Source organism: Typopeltis vanoorti, chromosome 24 (genome assembly GCF_054136105.1).
Source record: "Typopeltis vanoorti isolate ZY-2024b chromosome 24, IOZ_Tvanoo_1.0, whole genome shotgun sequence".
Classification (NCBI taxonomy): Eukaryota; Metazoa; Arthropoda; class Arachnida; order Uropygi; family Thelyphonidae; genus Typopeltis; species Typopeltis vanoorti.
The window spans coordinates 52,490,641-52,511,309 of NC_143572.1; the positions used below are offsets into that span (position 1 = coordinate 52,490,641).

Consider the following 20,669-nt stretch of genomic DNA (forward strand, 5'->3'; position numbering starts at 1 on the left):
TGAAGTTATGAGGGCCGCATCGCAGTTCGAGGTGGACATACTGAATTCTTTCTCTGTATAGTTTTAGGATTTAGGATTTTAACTTTTGCCCAAGAAAGTATTGCAGATAATTTTGAATGAAATTTATAACACATTTTTGTATAATATAGTAAGCTGACCATAAATTTATGTCCTCATTTGTCCTGTAGTAATGAATTTTTTTTTTCATATACAGGTAGAAATGTATTCGTCGTTAGCCCTTAGACACCAGTGAATTATTATATCTGACAAAGTCTGCAGCTGACATACCGTCAATCTGATTTGGATTGATTTTGCATTTCTTACCATGATGGACATGTTTTTTGCCTATTCCTTTCTATCATTTCCTTAGTTCAACAGTTGTATTTTCATTCAAATTCTTCAGTATCCTCAATACTTGCAATTCATCATCCTTTGATCTCAAATCAATCCTTATCACCTCTATGGTGACAATATCTTCACTTGAACGATATATCTTTGCAAACCACTCAGTACTTCAACAATTTCGTCTGCCTCTGTTACCTCTCTACCATCTGTACTCATTAGAGTAAGTAGTAGGACTACTTGCCATATAAAGAAAATACTCTTTGGGATTTCTTTTTACCTCTTCGGTTAATTTCTTCTCATAATCTGATTTTTTTTCCTTCCACATCACGGCGCTTGGCCACGTGAAGCAAGACTTGGTTTCGAGTCTAGTCGGCAACTAGAGGAAATTTTTCCAAGCCTTTTTTCGAACGGTTCCCGAGTTAGTCGATCTCTGACACGGGCAAGCGGGTTTTTCGTCCCTTAAACTTAAGAAAATCGACCGTAGAACCACCCACATTATTTTTCAGACATTAAATATATCGTGTAACGGTTAGGGACCACGAGATGGCGGCACATTTGAGCCGTCTCTCTTCACTGTGTACCGCTTAATTAGTGATAGCCTTGGGCCATCTATCTCTGATTGGTACCAGTGGAGATTGAACTGCCCACTCAGTCTCCAAAAGTTAGATATGGTTAAATAGCCTCGCCTACTCCCCGTATACGGGAATAAAAAGGTGTTGGCTGATTTTTTCTTTACTATGCTTACCCCTTTCTTTCGTGAACCTTGTACTATTAATGAGTTATTTGGTCACTTTTAGCCTTATATTCCCACCACAATATTTTCTTATTTTGTAATGCATGCTAATGATGCTACTCATCCATTTACCACCTACCTGATTTACCCTCCTAATGGTTTCACATATAATCTTCCATGTTTGAAATTTCCACATGTTTTGCTACCTCTGAAGTCAACACCACATGATCACTTTTACCAATCAGAGGAAATATAGACACCTTTGTTATGGATAGTTCTTCAAATACTATAATCAGATCTAACACTTTTTAACTATAATCATTTTCTTCCACTGACTGTTTCAAATATGCCATTAATTGTATATATCCATTTCCTTTCTGCAATGTGATCTTTCCTCCTTCCAGTCTTTGTATCTGGAGTTTAAGTCGTCATAATTTTGCTAAAGCTTTTGACAGTATTAGCATGGATAAGAGGATGGCTGACTGACAGAAAAGTGGTATATGGGGGGATATGTGTTCTGCATGGATTTAGGTAACGAGTGGTGTACCACAATGAACAGTGCTTGATCCACTGTTATTCAATCTGTACATTAATAATATTGGCATGGATTTCACAAGCGAAATACATCTATTTTCTGATGATGCAAAGATAGATAGAGTAATCAGGAATGCACCTGATATGCAGTCTTTGCAGAATGATTTGAATAGGCTGCAATTGTGGGCATGGAAAAATGGGTGGCAGTTAAATGTCAGTAAATGTAAAGTCATTCACTTCGACATGATTAGATATCCAAATTTGAAGTTTAGGAGCCAGGTGGCAAAGATTGCAAATACAACTCAAAAGATAATAATAATGCTGAAACGAACGTTCACATGTAAAGATAAGGATGTTATTTTGCCTCTGTAGAAGGCCTTGATAAGACCTCACTTGGGCAATTGTGTGCAGGTCTGGTCTCCTGGTTTCTGTGGTGATATCATGGAGAGAGTACAAAGAAGAGTGTTAAAAATGATATCAGGATTGTGGAATACTAATTATGAAGACAGATTGAGAATTTCTAGACTGCAAACGCTGGCAAACAGGAGAAGGAGGGGTGATATGATTGAGAGTTACAAACTTCTAAAAGGGTCATACAGGATTGCAATTGATGGAATTTTTCAATTTATGGAGGGTACGGAAATGACGAGAGGGCATCCTTGGAAGCTGAGAATGAATGCCGCCAAGAAGGGTGTATAGGCTAAATTTTTCTCTCAGAGAGTGGTGCGTGATTGGAATCGAGTGCCATTGGATGTTGTGAGTGCAAGAAGTGTGAATGAATTCAAGGATAAGTATGATAGTTGGTGCATGTGTTTGTAGTATATGGCCTCTCTAGATGAGTCTCTGACTCCTTGGAGGTCTCTCTTAATAATAATAATAATAATAATAATTAGTCAACTTACACTAATTGTACAGTATGGCGCAAAAAACACGGAAAAAAAAAAGAAAAATATTACACTGAATAACTCGAACTATATATGTTATGGAGTAAATGGATTTATTAACAAAGAAATAACCTTCAGTTAATTCCCGCATAAAGCATTAAAGAAGGTAGATTACTTGCTCGAAATGGGCACTTTGTCTTCTAAGACAGGTTTCGTATCGCATGAGAAGGTTTTCTGTCATCTTGGAGAACAACGGTTGGGACATGCTGGACATATAGTATCTCAAGCGATGTTCACCCCCTTCAGTACTGAATGGGGTGAAAGAACATATGTCAGTTCAGTACTGTTTTTTTGTGCTATATCATAATAATCTGCTAATGCATGTCTTCCACATCATCCGTCTCACCCCCTGGCATAGCAGTAACATTTTATATTTTCTCCTATTGCACTCAATCTGACACCAGATTGACTCAACAGTACTGCCATATAACTGACTGACTTATAAAAATATAAAATGAGTAAATCAGCTAACAACTTTTATTTCATTATCGGGAGAAGGTGAGGATTTTTACCCTATCTAGCTTTTGAATATTGAGTTGGCAGTTCAATTTTACCTTTATCCAATTAGAAATAGCTGGCCCAAGACCATCACTAATTATAAGAGACAATGTGTGTGTGTGTGTGTGTGTGTGTGTGTGTGTGTGTGTGTGTGTGTGTGTGTGTGTGTGTGTGTGTGTGTGTGTGTGTGTGTGTGTGTGTGTGTGTGTGTGTGTGTGTGTGTGTGATATGCTTGATCTTCTTGAGTTTAAGGGGCGAAAAACCCGAGTTTCTGGGAGAGAAAATCCGAGTGCCATTGATCAGCTAACTAGGGAAGGGAACAGGTTGAAGAAAGGCTTACTTGAACTTGAGTCTACCTTCCAGCATCATTTCCAGTGAGCTACTCCTGCTCTTGTTGCTGCATTTCATCTACTATCTTTAGCAGACTCACTCCTCTCCTGTGCACTGTATCCTACCTGAAAATTCTAATTGCATCACATTATCTTCTTGTAACTATACCATCTGCTTTTAACTGAATGTCACTAATTCCTATAACATTTGGTGAGATTGCACTAATCACTGCTATAAACTCCCTCTCGCTCCTGATAATTTTGGCATTAGTATATAAAAACTGCAGCATCCCCGTGGGTTCCTTTTTTACTTTTACTTCCTGAATGGACTAACATAAGTAATATATTTGCATGAGAGACTAGATTCTTCACTTCTTAATTATTCTCAAAGTGATTTCCTTCATTGATGCCTTCACTCTCTCTCTCTCTCTCTCTCTCTCTCTCACACACACACACACACACACACACACACACACACACACACACACACACACACACACACACACACACACACACACACACACACACACACACACATCCTCCCTAATTTCTTTAGTTTTCCTGACGTTGCACTTCGAACTCTTATTGAACCAAGTTTTCTCTAGACTCCTAATTCCAAATCCATTTAAGTGTAGTTTATTTATCAGCATTGTACAAATCTTTATGTCCATGAAACTCACGCCATAGATCCATAAACCCTGCATCATTTCTTCTGCACAACTTGTGCATTGATTCATTAGCTCTCATCGCCCTTTTCTCACCTCTTAGGTCATTAGTTCCAGCCCAAACGATTAATTCTTTTACCTATTTTTCTGCATTGTAACAAATATTATTAATTTTTGTAACAGGCAAACAAGATTTCGCATCGCTTTCGTGAAGTACTCACCTTATCATAGAATCGCCCTGAAACATTATCTCCTGACGCTCCTTCTCTCCTTTATTCTTACAATTTACTTTTTTACTTCGGACTTTTTCCTCTTCTCAAGTCGACTAATCCTTTTCTGTTTCTGCAGCCTTCGAATCTCGTGATGCAAACGAGCTATTTCTTCATTCAGATCTTCTACATTCTTCAGAACGCTCTCACCATTATTGTAAACGCGGTCTTACTGCAACTTTTAATCTCCCCTTTTTTACTCAAATTTCATTTACCATTGTTTAGTTCTTTGATTAATTAATCTATTCTGTAGTCTCTTGCCAAAGTTCGAGTATTAAGGGGTACAAATTGCCATTTTCATAGATTTAAGAGGCGGCTTGTTTTCATCTGCGAGATTCTTAGCACCCCTGGCCTCAGGGCCGGCGTTTTCCATAAAGGGACCCGAGCGCGGTAAACCTTTTGGGGGGCCCTAAAATATTTTTCAAAGGTAAAAATTAAAGGATTCGAAATAAACGTATTTTAAAACCTTTTACCTGCAAATGATTTTGGCACAGGAAAAAAAAAAAAAAATCGAAATATAACACGTTCGTAATGTGTACCGACTGTGCCCACTCGATCGTGGGGCTCGAGTGCATTGCATCCACTGCTCCCCCGAGATGGCCGGCCCTACCTGGCCTCACTCGGTGGCTTACCGCCACTGAAAAAAGTGAGCGTGGGCCGCGCAGGACTCGGGGCCGTTTCTTTTGTTGCAGTAGTGGCATCTTTGCTGTGGTCGCATATACACTTCTCTTGACCAGGGTTCTGAAGTTTTCGCCAGAGCTCTGTTAGTGGTGTTGGGTCCAGGTCCAATAATGGTTAGGATTCCCAACACCCCAGGGTACATCACGAGGGAGGTAGAGTTGCACTTTGCATAGGCTGACCATATTTCCTTGAGACAAAAACGGGACGGGGGTTATATAATATTCTGTATTCATGAAAAAGTAAAACGATAAAAAAAGTTTTACTTTGCCCAATACGTATGGTGATAAAACACTGGTAATTATTGCTTCTGATTTGGTACATGCTGAAGAAAATTTTGGTTCGTAAATTTAATTGATCAATGTCGACAAGCAGTCATTTTTGCGAGAAAACTTTGGCCGTGACCCATAGTATGATAAGCAACAAGAGCTTCACTTGCTGCAATTTTATCACTTTCGCTATCACCATCACGTCTCACCATGAACGTGCTAATGTTTTTAACTGAAACCAGAGTCTTTTCAGCATTCTGATGTTTCTGGGTACGTAGATGTCGCTTCTGCCTCCACGAGCAACGGAAAAATGGACATTACAATGTTGGCATATTACTTTTAGTCAATCACTACACAGCTTGTTCAGTTTAATAAATTTGAATTCTTTCTGGAGATCGTCATTAAAACTGCAGTTTCGCTTCTTTGGCATTGCAAGGATAGACTTAAAGCTTTAAAAAATAAAATTATAACTTATGAAATTTAAATCACCGGCATTGAAAAAAAAAAGCCTACAGACAAAACAAAACCTAATGCTATAGCAGAACAGACGCCGCGTCTGAGACGCAAGTGTTGCCAAAATGTATTTATTACTTTCTCTGAATAAATCACTGCAGATATCGATATTTCGTATCGAACAATGCGACTCTATGGTTATACAAATGACTGGTATCCATGATATTGATATATGACTATAGGTTATGAATAATAATTTATTATGGACTAATATTAAAGTATATTTATAGGTTTTATTAAAAACTGGACAAAATTTGCATTTTATTAAAACCACAGGACGGCCGGAAATTTAAAAAAAAAAACGGTACTGTCCCATTCAAAACGGGACGTATGGTCAGCCTAACTTTGCACCCCACCTGCTATAAATATATAAAAAATAAATAAATACTGTATTCAACTACACAGTTATACACAAGAATATTATAATCGCTAATTATCGAAATATCTTTATATCAATATTAAATCATTGACTTAGCTGCGAGTTCACTATCACGCAGTCTATCCAGTGCTCGTCTCCGCTGATTAAGTGTACTGATAGAATAAAGCTGAAATCTTTTGGATATATTGAAATTGAAGATTATCAAGTATGGGATCAAGGAGTACTAGAGCAGAGTTTAAAAAAAAAAAAAAAACAGATGGAAAGAGTATTTTAAGTAACTATACAGTTAATGAGGATGAATTCCATAGGACACTTTCCTAGGGGGAGGGAAGTAGTTTTCATAGCTTATTTAGAGGTGCAATCAATTTCGCTTAAGCACGAGGATTAAAAGTGTTGTTATGGAGCTTAATAATAACCTCCATGTGCATATAAAATCCAAGGAAAATTAATTCCAGCCACAGGATATGAGGGATAAGTTTGTTTCATAAATCAATTATTTGGATTTTGGAGAGAGGTCTAGCGACTGGAAGAAGTCAGTATTCATAGTGATGCTTAAGAAGGCAGATATGAAAGATTGGCAGAACCATAGAACTATTATTTTAATCTCTCATCAAACAAGATATCTAATTCCTCCTTACTTATTCTATGCCGAGGATATATCGGGAAGAACTAGAACGAACCCTTTGCAGACTTAATGGGGTCAGCATGAAGAAATGACTTAAACTCATTCCTAGCAAAGACAAAGACTGTTGCTCTTGAAGAAAAGATACACATCAAGGCCTTGAAAAATTTTACATTAATGGAGAAATAATTAAGGGTATCAGCAAATTATACCTGGACTCCTTTATTAGTGTGAAGAATTTGATGTTCTGAAGACATGAGAAGATTGGAAGATTTTTTAAAAAAGCTTTAGGGAGGGATAGCTTATTTCTACAGTTAGAATTCCGAGGATTCTGGGCGCAGCTGTTTTTTCTTTTTTTTTTTTTTTCAGTAGTTACCTGCTTATGGATGCGAAACTTCCATAAGCAGGTAACTGTAAATGTCTGGTAAAATGAATGGCTAATTTGATAGATGGTGTTACAGGAGACTGTTGAGGATTTCATGCAATGAATGGTGGACAAATAGGTTCTAAAAGGATCGATAAAACATTATGACTCATTAAGGGTATTGACAGAAGAAAGCTGAAATCTTTTGGATATATATATAGAAAGAATGGAAGGAGGTATTTCTCAAAACGGTAATAGATCGTAAAGTTCCTGGAAAATGTGGAAGTAGTAGACCTTCAACTACATGTTTGGAGTGTGTCTGGTTTTCCAAGGGTTGAAGCCTTAAGAAAAGCCTACAATTCTCACCTAGAGAGAATTCGTGTAACATACCACTGAGATCCAGAGTGACTATACGTATGTGTTGATATGATTTTTTTTTTTTTAAGTGATGTTGTAACAGATTTTCTGTTGTTAAAATCAGATACAACATATAATGTTAATTAGTCAATACTACAATACTTGAATAAATTTCTTCACTTTATTTATGCTGTTTGTTTTGGTGTTCCATTTTTTTTTATTTTTCGGCTTAAGAAAATTTCTTGGCTGTTGAGCGTAACATAAAATGTTATTGAATTCTTTGATCTTAAAAAGTTTGGTAAATACCGAACACCTGTAATCTTCGAGTCTCCATACAAAGTTGTTTCCTGTTTTACATTACGAGCTCGCTAGTTCTAGTTACATTTTTTAAACATGTACCGGTTACAGCAAACTAGATAAAGTGAAATGTATGCGATTATTCACAATAGCATTTAATATTTGTCTCCTTAACTTATCGGATGTTCTGTGAGCGATATCACCTTCTCAGCTGGTAATTTATAAAAATTAGGAAATATATTTGCCGGCAAAGGTTGGTCGATTGGTAGAGTCTCTGCTACTAATAGCTCGGTTAAGTAAGTTTGAGAGCGGTTAGTAGTTGAAGAGATCCCAATCGTTCGATGCTGTTAGCACGCTATCCCTCGATGAGTCTTTGGACTCCCTGGAGGTGTCAAATAATAATAATACAAAAATAAAAAAAAACCACCGTATTTCGAAAAGAAATGTTTGACTGGAAGAGTCGTTCGCCTCCTAACCAAATATAATAATTGTTAATTAGACTGAGCATTTATTTTAAATGCCTACAGAAAGCGAAGCGAATAAAAAAGATCAATAGAAGTTTTAGTTTTATCTTTTCACACACATGTTATGTTATTTATGCTAAGTTAAACATTGAGGCTATTCGTCATTAGAAAGAAGGAGGGACTTGGAATTTTCGGTATTTTTTAACGAACACTTCATCGCCGGTGAACCATCCAGTATGTTTTGGGGACGATGTCACATGACTTCTTTTCAACCAATTACAAGTGACACCTCTCTTCCACCGCCAAGCTCGTTTGAAGAAAGCGAATAGAGGAGAGCGCAGGTAGCGATTACTATTGCTGTGTGTGGTATAGTGAGCTGCTTACCTAGGTGAAGTAGTAATCTTTGTATATATATAAATGAATGAATAGCAAGCATTAAAGGGGTGGTTATAATATGGACTCATCATATGGGATGTAATTTAATTGATGAGTTACTGAGTTTTGTCAAGAGATGTGAAAATTGTTGAATTTTGAATGATTAAAAAAAAAAGATTAAAACTTCTGGGATTATTGTAGGACGCCTCCCATACTAGCGAATAGGATTTTAACTCCGTCGCCATCTTGACGTAATAAGTTTTACATTTTTAAATTTTTTTAATCTTTAAATTGAAAGTGATATATTTTCGAACTTGTTAAACGAATATTTTGCTGTACATATGAAAGTGCCGAAGAAAATAGCTTCACTAGAAAGTTCCTGTGGAGTAACTACCCAGTTATTTTGCCTCGCAATTTTCCTCGTTAGTCAAGTTAAACTTGAACCTGTACTGATTATTTTAATTGGTATAAAATCCTTTGGAATTAGTTGAAAGTGAATATGGACTTCAACAGAAGCGTAAATACAGTTACTCAAGGCTAGATGTGTTGATCGCACGTAGTGGACACTATGTAACTGATTTATTCACAACCAGGTAGTGGACGATCGTCTAGAGTAGCGTGCCAAGGGCCATTTCCCTCCTTGATGTATGAATTTACGCATGGCTCCCAGTGAAGCCTTTTATTCTTCTGAACTTTTACTGCACTTATAATTTAAAAGGTACTTCGTGGTAATATTTTAAATTTGATTGCTGATCCTCATTTCTTTTGTTGTTAAAATGTGCAGATGTATGTCGTACTGAGTTATCGATGTAGGTTTAGTGATTGCTTTCTAGCATAGTAGTAGTATAACGTGACAGAATACAATATAGTCTGTAAAAGAACACATCTGTATTTCTAGTGTATTTGGGTAATTTTTTCTGAAGGTATGCTTATTTGTTAAATACTATCATTAAGTATCTGAGTGCTATCATTCAGTATATCCACACAAAAAAAAAAGCTCTGCTGCTTATGTTCATAGTATTTCTCTATATTTAAAAAAAATTATATATCTATCAAACAAATATATGCTAGTCAATTGTATTTGTTAAATCAGATGCATTCAGCTTTAATGAAAAGGAAAGGTTTCAAGCACCTTTTATTTGAACTTATTTTTTACTGCCTTATTTATCCATGCAGAACTTTCAGTAGATGGCATGGATTTGTGTACTAACTTGAAAGTAATTTCTAAAAAATTAGTAGAGGTGTACTTTTTCATCATGTGATTTAAAATATGTTTATATATTTATATTTCAGTAATATTTCTGTGTTGAAAGTTGAAGTTTTGTTTTTACTCAGCTTATGTTCTTATTTCCCTTCTCAATTATTTTTATATTTGAAAAGTGTAGCTCTACAGCTATTTTTAGTATATATGAATATGTTAAGTCTGACAGCTTAGTTATGTAAATATGAAATGAAAGTTTTATACATTATGCAATTATACTTTTTTGTTGTTGTTTTTAAAGCAGAACTTTTCAATACCCTGTAATTGTCAGCAGAAGTTGAAACTCTAGAAAAAAAAAAGTGCAGCAGCCTTTCAACTTTCAGTCTAATTCTTTGATTAATGCTGCTTTCCCCAGCAGTCATGTGCATATGGGAGCTGATAATGAAAATTCAATAGGGTCTACATGGAATATACCCACTCACAAATAATTAGGCTAAATTGGAAAACCCTGTTTCCTTACTGATTTTCTTTTGTTCTTGTGTTTTCTTTTGAATTATATTCTGAATTACTCTTTTCCTACTCCCACAAAGGAGAGATAGTTATCTTAATCATGCCTTTATCTATGCCTTGCCTGGAAAGAAGTCATCTTCTTGGTACCCACCACTTCTTATTACCTGTTCTCCTTAGCAAAGCAAAGAAACTTAAAAGTTCTTATTTTCTGGAGGCTGGATAGTAGATTAGTGTTTGGATAAGAGATTAGCTGTTTAATAGGTATCAGCAAGTTGTATGTGGAGGATTGCTATCCCAGAAGAGAAAAGTTATTAGTGGTGTACACCAAGAGTCTGTTTTTGAGTTTTTGCTGTTTAACTGGTAGTTAATGATATTGGGAGGTGATATACAGTTATTTGCATTTGATGGAAAGTTGGGAGAACTATGAGAATGGAGCAGATGCCATGGATTTGTTAGATGACTTGAATGCACTGGTTAAATGGGAAAGTGAGTTGGGGTTGCCAGTTCATTGGTGCAGAATGTAAAGTTTTAACATTTGGGAAGCAGAGAATATCTTGGAGTAAGTGGTAGAGATAAGGGACCTGGGGAAATTGTGGACAAGGACCTAAAATTTTGAGGATGCATTGCTAGAATCAATAAGACAGTGCAGTGGATTATGGCAGTGATGCAGAGGACACTGATGTTTAGAAGTTAGGATGTTATGGTTCCATTATATAAGACTTTGATTAGGCCACATATAGGCTATTGTGCACAGATTTGGTCGCCTGGTTTTCAAAAAGTATGAAGATATGTTGGAAATCGTCCAGAGACGATTGACCAAGCTGGTATCTGTGCTCTGGAATGTTGAATATGAAGACAGATTGAAGCATAAATTGCAGTGACCGGCAGATAAGAGGAGGTGGTTAAATTACTAAGGGATTATTACCAGATTAATATGGATGAGGTTCACATAGAATGAGAGAAAACAATATGTCATCCCTGAAAGCTGTATAAGGAGAGTATGAGGGAAAACAGTTTTATTGCATAGTGGTAGTTGATTGGAATTAATTACCTGAGAGTGTGATGAATGCAGAAATGGTGATATTTAAGGCACAGTATTCTGAACTGTGCATGTGATAGTGGGATCTTCTGTGGAGGTCTAATAATAATATTTCTATATTTACATCCTAAGCCACCAACAGGTGCCCACCTAGTTAGGACTCTAGTCTTTCATCCACATTTCACTTAGTTTTGGTTGCCTGCATATATGTGTGTGTGTTACGTCTCATTGTACTCCCTGATGATATCTCAGTCATTGAGATAAAAATATTGAATGAGCTAAATATTATTTTTAATCCTTTCTCAGTGGCTGTTTCACTCCATTAAGCCTCTAACTTGAATTTCTCCCAGCATATTACTCTAAGCACACACAAACCCCTAGTGACCTGTCTTAAGCACAGTAATCTACATATAGAAGTGTCAGTGCCTTATAAAGAGAGATGATAACTTCCTTATCTATGTTAGTGTGTTCTTCAGTAACCAAGTAATCCTATGACCTATACTCCAAATTTCAACTGTGTGTACCAACATCCCTCAAATCCTAAGTTTCATAGTTTTCTAAAGTGTCCCCTCCCCCCAAATCTGTTTGGTACACGCCTTTATTTCCTCATCCCAAAATGCATAATTTTCTACTTTTCCACATTAAAACTGTCTTTCTCCTTTGCATCTATTATCAGTCTTTTTAAATCATACACTACTTGATTTTCAGCAAACAGCCAATTATTTTCTTTGAAATCATTTATGTACAAAATAAACAGTAGCAGACCATTGTGGCATACTACTAGACCTGCTTTCTTCTGGATTCTGCTTCTTCACATGTTACTTTTCGGTATGCCCATTTGGAACCTTATTATTATTATTTGACTCATCGAGGGAGAGTGTGCCAACAGCATCGAATGATTGGTGCCCCTTCCAACTACTAACCACACTCAAACTTACTTAACTGAGCCATTAGTAGCAGAATCTCTACCAATCGACCAACCTTTGCCGGCTTAGGTTGGTTGATTGATTGACCAACCTTCATCATATTCTGTCAAATGCCTTTGCAAAATCCAGCAGTATCATCACCTAGCCATCATTATTATAAAAAGTCAGTAAATTACCAAGTCATGCTGTCCCCCCCCCCCCCCCCCCCAATATAGTATCATATTCTTATCTGCCTACCAACTTTTCCATTACTTTTACCACCACTCCCTTGATTGGGCTGTGATTTGCTACCATGCTCTTAGAGCCAGCTTTGTGTAGCAGAATTACTTTTTCCTCCTTCCACTTCCTTGAGACTACCAAATGTTAGACTAGTCTAATATTACGTTGCACATTCTCATAATATGTGAGCTGATAATCTGTCTAATTCCATAGCCATATGCATTGAGATTCTGCAACATCCAAAGCACTTCCAATTCACCAATCTCTATTCTCACAACTATTCCTGTCACACCAGTACCCTAGATAATAGGCCCTTGCAAAAGTGGTCACTGTGTAACTTATTGTTTTGTCTACTTCTGTCATCTTGTTACTGTCAGCACCAGTGGCTGCTCATGGCTTGAAATCGTGGGGATGCTGCAACTTTCGAAATATACATACACGCTGTAAGTAGTACAGTGTATATGAGTTTGGATAAAATATCAAAATTATGATAGAAATTTAAAAAAAAATTAAACATGAAAAAATATTGTTAATTATCGATAAAATTATACAGTTTAGTATAATTCAAAATTATTTAAAAATAAAATCCATTCCTTTAATTGAAATTAAACGAATGGATGTACAATTTTTGGACATTTCAATTAAATCCTTTAATTGTAATGTCCAGATATTTAAAGAGATGGAATAAACACGATAAGCACTACGAGCACTCTACTACTGGCGCAAGGCACAAACTGCATATAAACAGTGGAACTGTGCGACAGACAGTGCTGCATTATGCTAATAGCTCTTATCTCACTATGACATGCATATACTTGCACACATAGCAATATGACACTGTGGTAAACACAGTGCTGCTTACGTCCTTTGCCCTCCTAAGTGCTACAAGATGAATTTTTATTATTTTTTTTATACAAAATAAGAGAATTGTATGGGATTGTTGATGATGAAATTAAATATTACAAGCAAATATTAATAAATATATTTATATATCGAGAAAAATTGGGGATGCTGCAGTTCCACAGTGCCTATTCACGAGCTGCCTCTGGTCAGCACTCTTTAAATTCACCATTCATGTAGTCTTCTTCTGTTTACTTGCCACATAATGAAAAAAATTCCATGGGGGCTCTTTTTTAACACATTGGTTTCTTTAAACGTTGATAGTATTTCTGGCATTCAGAATTTTTTTTGAAGAGCATTACTTAAATTTCCCAATTAGAAATGTAAATTATTTTTGATAACTATTTGGAATACCTTTTTTGAAGTGATTTTGGGGATGATTTACTTATTGAAAATAAATTATTTGCAAAGTAATTTTTTGAGTTTAAAAAGTGGTATATAGAAATAATTATTTCTATATACTGAAACCCCCCCCCCCCCAAAAAAAAAATAAGCAAAAAGTTTTAATAAGTTTTTAGTTTTAAATACAGTGACATGAATACTAGTTTCAGAAAAAAAATTATATTAAGGCAGATTTCATTGATCCATGTTATCTTTTTTTTTTTTTTTTGTTAAAAAAAAAACCTGTCAGATGAATGGTAAAAATGTTAGGTTAGCTTTAATTATGCTCTGTTTTTTTTTGTTGTTTTTAAGTGAACAGTGAGGTTAGTTTAGAACTAGTAGTTTATCATTCATAAATTCAAGAGGTGGGGGGTGGGTGTTGCAGGCTACATAGAGAACTGTTAGTCCTTTGACTTCTTATGTAACTTTTAGTTTCTAAGCTGAAGCCCATGTTAAAACATCAGGAAAGTGCTCTCCACTTGACCGACTAGGCCAGCATATTTCTCAGACTCAAAAGTTTATCTTCCATTTGATTGTATTGCTACCAACATCTTCTTCCTAAAAGAGGAAGCAGGAAAACCCTAATCATTTTTGTCTTTTCAATATGTAGCAATAAAATTAGCTGTTGGAGTGTGCTAATATTAAAAACAAATGGCATATTGTGTCATATAGGATTTGCAGTAAATTATAGATGAAATAACTTATTTTCTAAATCTCTATATTGGGATAATTTTTAAATTTGCAAAATGTATTTATGTTAGGTGTTGCATCAAGGACAAATTGAATATGCTGCATACAACTTCCCTTATACAAGCAGTATAATTGGGATAAAATGAGTTATTATAATGTTGACAAAAGGACTGATAGTGTGCTCTTAGGTTAATAAGTTGATTTCCACATCTCACGTGTAGGAGCATTAAATTTTTAAGATATTATCCAATACATTAAGTCACTGTTAAGCAGTTAGTGACTCTGTCTTGCATGTACATTATCAGTCTTTTGTCAAGGTTATAATTTATTTTATTCCCCTTATGTTTTATGTAAGAGATATTGTAATAATAATTATTGAGAGTTCTGGTATAAAAACCACAATTCAACATAACCAAAGAAATAGCTCAGGGAAAGTTATAGCATTGCAAGGACAATTAGAACAAGCAGCATTTTTTGGTACATTTTTGCAAAATGCATATCACTTGTTAAATTTGTCATTTATCTGTTTGTATGTTATTTCTTGTTGTTGGCTGGATATATTTTATTGAAATTTTGGAGCATTAAATTTGATCCTTTATTGGTTTTAGTAATCATGCTCTGACTAGATGGAATTTCAGATATTTTCATCTATTTGTCAGCCAATCTCGGTTTGGTTTCATTTAACCTAATACACATAGAACTCTATCCACAATATGTTGTAGACATTGTTTTGTGAGTGGGGTTCCCATATTGCATATTTAGTACTTTGAGGTATGTGGACTGACGGTTAGATAATCTGTGAACTTTTTCAAGCCACTTCTCCCATAAAGAGGGTGGTGGTCTCACACCTGGTAATAAAAATTGTCTGCCACCTAAGTACTTCCACAAGCATTTGTGCTTACTATGGAGAACCCATTGCAAGTTGGTTGGAGAGCAGATAGTATGCTATCCATTTGACCAACTAGGCCAGCATATTTGGCAAAATTGTCTGTCGTATATATATACGTCAGATTTTTTCTGTGTTCAATTGTTAGAATTAATCATCTCACTATATAGAATGCTATTATGGAAGGCATCTTTTGTATAATTGTCTTTAACTATTTTCCTTCTTAATTGTGTATGTATATTGTTCTCATTATATAGCAACCTTGCTCACTGTAACACTATGCCAAAGGTTGCAGGTTTGTTATAGTGAGATTAAGAGAATACTGTTTGAACCAGGTAGCAGTAATGCTTAATCCTGGATGTATATAATTAGCTAAGTGTATATTTTCATACAGTTAAAACAAGGATAGAAATTATGCAGTATGATATTAAATTTGGATATACTAGTATCAAAATATTCTACAATTCTGTAATGTTTTCTGTATTTTGCGATTAGTTTAGGTTTTGACACTTAACAAAAATAATTTGTTTATTTAAACACAACTTTCATTAAGTTCCTCCAGTACATATGTAATTCTGCATGTGTTTTATGCTTGCCATGCAGTTATATTCTTGTTTAATCCTTTACCAAACAAAGTTTGTACATGAAGTATCTTCATGACTAGGCTGCTTATATGTAGAGGCCACATGCGTGTGTGCGCATACGCAAGTAACCTAGTCAACTTGCGTGGGATACTGAGGCAATTAACATCAATTTCCTCAGTATCTCATAATGCAGAGCATACTTCATTTCACTTATATATATATTGCTATTTATTATGGGCAAGGTTACTTCCCAGCCAGTTTTTGACTTTTATTGAAGCATGATCAGTGGGAGCAGGACCCAGGAAGATACAGAGGTTGAATTGATACAAAAGTCATATCCGTATACAAGTAACAAAAAAAGTGTCACCTTAACCCTTCACAAAACCACGATGTCCCTTATAGTGTCACATTCCTGTTCAACCATTCCCAAATTCTGCCTTTTACCAACTTCAATATTTTAACCACCACTTCTGAGATTAGAGTATAATTTGCTGTACTATCAGAGCCTCCTTTATGCAGTTGAACTATTTTGCTCTTTCCACTGTCTAGATAGTTTTCCAGAAACTGAGGCTTAAATTAAACAACCAGGTCAGAAGAACTGCCAACTTCCTTGCACATTCTTGTAATACATTGGCTGATATCCCATCTAATCTTATATACAAGTAGCAAAAAAGGTATCTCATGTTATTAAAATGAGAGGAGGCTATTGAAAGATTAAAAATCAAGAAAAGTATCTTTTTCACCTTTATCAGATGATAAAGATGAAAAAGAACAGCCAGATGTTATTTTGAAAGAGTATTAAATGGTCCACCTCTCTGTGTAATCATGGCTCACAGATGCCGAGGAACAGATTCCACAAGGTGTTGAACCTCCTCCATGCGTAACTTGACCCATGTTCACTGCAGCAACTCTGTCAGTTCAGTTCATGTTCATTCCATGAAGGAGGATCAGCAGTTCTCACATCCCATTCTAGCATATCCCACACATGTTGAATTGGGTTACAGTCAGGGAAGTTTGGGGACCAAGGCAATGTGGCGAATTCGTTGTGTTCCTCCAGCCACTCAGTACTTGTACAAGCGTGATGACAAGGTGCATTGTCGTGTTGAATGATGCCACTGTTTGGTCAGGGTAGACCTCCTGCTGATATGGATAGTGATGGGCGGCTTATAGGTCTCTGTAGCATTCACCATTCAGTGTTTGTGGGATAATAACCAACGGAACCAGGGCATGCCAGGAAAAAGTTCCCTTTTCTTACCTTTGGTCAGGGTAGACCTCCTGCTGATATGGATAGTGATGGGCGGCTTATAGGTCTCTGTAGCATTCACCATTCAGTGTTTGTGGGATAATAACCAACGGAACCAGGGCATGCCAGGAAAAAGTTCCCCAGACTATTATACCACCTCCATCAGCCTGTTGAACAACTATGCAACCAGGGAATAGGACTTCATGCTGTTTATGCCAAATGCGAACCCAGCAATCAGCATGCTGCAGCAGGAAATGGAACTCGTCACTCCAGATGACATTCTTCCATCTTTCAAGGGTCTATTGCTGATGTTCTTTAGCCCATGCGAGGCATTGTTCGTGATGCCTGGTCATCATTAGGGGTACCCTTGTTGGTCTCCTCTGCTGGAATCCCAGTGAAGCAAGGTACAATGCATGGTGTATGTGGAAATGAGTCGAACTGTTGTGCTTGTGGGCAAGCTGTGTGACTGTTGCTCATTGTTGCTGAGATCCCAGTCATGACATGCAGTGCTCATCTCTAGGGTCAGCCATGCATGGGCGATAATGTGAGCCCTTCTGCTGGATGTCTGTTCATGGTTAATTTTAGTCTTGGTACACCCTTGATACAGTGGTATGGGAGCAACCAACAAGTGTGGCTGTTTCTGAAATACTGGCACCCGTCTTCCCGGTCCCAAATATCTGCCTACAATCAAACTGGCTTACGTCACCATATTTCTCCATTACTGGAAAACATTGACTAATTGCATACAGAGGATAGGTGTGCTCATTTATAGAAGTTGCATGTGATGTTGATATCATGTGGTACTTCGTTATAGTGTTGAATACATAAATCAGGCAAAGCTGACTCAGTGTATATATCAATACTTTACATAGGGAAAAAAAGCTAGAAATAGTGAAATATGCAGGTATAAAAGTTTGCAAGAGGAGTACATATTAATACTTTAGGTATAAAAAACCATCAAAAACTTGAAATGCAGAAAAACAGCTGGATAGGTTATATTTGACCAAAAATGCTTAAGTATGGAGGTATAAAAGTTTTGCAATGACTGCACTGCATAATTCATAGAGCCTAGTCACAAGGTTGAATTCTAAACGATTCATGTATAGCTCTAATAGTTCCCGTCTATTAAAAAAAAAAGGGGGGGGGGAGAATAAAACTGAATGAAAGAATTGCCAGCCTGGTTGGCCAAGTGGTTAGCATATCCGCTCTCTAGCCAAAAGGCTGTGGGTTTGAATCCCGCCATGGGCATGGATGTTTGCGATTGTCTGTGAAAATACTAGTGGTGGTGGTAAGCAGTAGATGGTGCTTGCGTAGATGATGAAGACGGAGAGATGTATAGTAGGTGCCCTCCCTTGATGAGTATTTAGGACTCCCTGGAGGTGTCGTGTAATAATAATAATTAGAGAGAGTTTCTCTAAGTGTTTCAGGTAAGATTTATGCAAGCATATTCGAAAAGAGGTTGAGAAAGATTGTGGAAGAGAAACTTAGAGAAGAACAAGCTGGGTTCAGGCCAAATAGAAGTTGTCAAGATCAGATTTTCACTTCACAACAAATAGTTCAGAAATTTATGGGAATGTGGCAATGAGATGTAATTTAAGTTTTGTAGATCTTGAAAAGGCATATGACAGGAACCCCAGAAAAAAGCTTTTCAAAACACTACAATTATATGGGGTAGATGAAACATTATACAGAACGGTACACAGTCTATTTATGTTGTAAGTTATAATTGAAGGAAATTCAAGATGATGGTTTGTAAAACCAGGGGAAAGACAAGGATGCACGTTATCTCCACTATTATTTATCATCTAGATCACAACATGAAAGAAAGTGGCATTAGGCCTGATTATTAGAGTTGGAGATGTCAAACTTAGCTCTTTGCTTTATGCAGATAATATTGTACACCTAAACACATTTAGTGCAAGTCTATCCAGGATTTTCTAATTAAATTGAATATCAGCTGTAACAAATTTGGCATGAAAATCATCAATAAAAAGATCAAAAATTATGAAAATAGACAAACATTGAACATATTAACTGCATTCTGATTGGAAGCTATAGAGCAACTAAAATATTTTTTAGTGAAGATAGCAAGTAAAATCTAGAAATTGGCAAGATAATAAGCAAAGCTGGTATGGTGGGTAGTCAGCTGAATAAATTTATATTGAATAAGAGAGAAATTAGTCAAAACACCAAGCTAGCAGTATATAAGAGTGTTCTGACCAGTAGAAATAAAGCACTTGATTAGAGCACTTTATTTCTACTGGTGTTAATAAGGTTGTTTTTTTTTAGGTGAGTAAACAGATTGAATTTGAAAAACTCGCAGGATTGTCCTCAATATTTCAAGGGCATTTGATCAGTTTGGACAGAGGCATACTTAACAGGCTGCCATCCTATGGTCTGCTTTACTCTGCAACTGGATCACTAAATTTCTTATTGGTCACTCGCTACATTTCATGGTGAACAGTTTCTCCTCAGATTTCCCAACCAACATAGGTGCACCCTAGGGTTCTGTTCTCTCACCCACTCTCTTCCTCTTGTATGTGAATGACATGTTCTCACAGACTTCCAGTTCTATCCATAGGTTTGCTGATGACAGTACACTCCATTCCTCCTTTTCATTTGACAAACCTTGTAGTGCTGAAGTATTAGAATCCTCAAGATCTGCCATGACCTTGGATCTGAACTTAGATCTCTTAGTTATATCCTAGTCGGGCAAGAACAACCTTGTTAACTTCAATGCCACCAAAACCCAGTTCTGTCTGATCTCTTGCAAGAAAGAGCTTGCATCCATCCCTCTTACCTTCAGTAATACTGAGATATCCAAACAAGATCAGATTTCTCTTCTTAGACTGACCTGCACCTCTGATCTTTCCTGGCACAACTACATTTCAACTATAGCTTCTGAAGTTGTCAATCTGGAGTGGCACCAAAATCCTTTCTAAGACTGCTCGATTCTATCCAGAAGAGGGTAATCCAGCTAATTAATGATCCCCCTCTCACATATCCACTACAATCTGTCTTTCATAGACTTCAGTTTCTGCTTTATGCCTCTTCTTCGGATTCTTTCACGGACATTGCTCTGCTGAATTGGCCACTGCTATTCCTCCACTCTTCTCCAAAATCATTAAAACAAAGAGCCACTGCTAACCAACAGCACTTTTACAGTGCATCTTGAAATTCACTGAATCAACCTCACTGTCTTGTCTTTCATTCCATCTACTTCTGTCCTTTGGAAAAGCCCCCCCCCCCAATTCTGCTTTCCCCAAAGATTAAAATGCTGCTGTTGAAGCAAAATGTGAACAGATTCCTCATTTTTTTTCTATTCCTCTTGTCTACACATGACACTAATGTGCTGTAGGTCTTGGGCCTTTCATGTGTGGATCACATTAAAAAAAAAAAAAAACATCAAGACAAGGATACACACTCTCTTACCCATCTATCACATTTTGAAGAAA

The 20,669-nt window shown here is 36.5% G+C and overlaps 1 protein-coding gene across 1 annotated transcript in view; it reads left to right on the top strand.

Annotated features, from left to right (window-relative positions):
* The first annotated feature begins 8,634 nt into the window (after positions 1 to 8,634).
* The window catches only part of Dp (transcription factor Dp), a 230,932-nt gene continuing 218,897 nt past the window's right edge, over positions 8,635 to 20,669 (top strand). The window contains exon 1 of the mRNA XM_090414181.1: positions 8,635 to 9,353. The gene's annotated coding sequence lies outside the window, so the exon portion shown is untranslated. The remainder of the gene's footprint in view (positions 9,354 to 20,669) is intronic.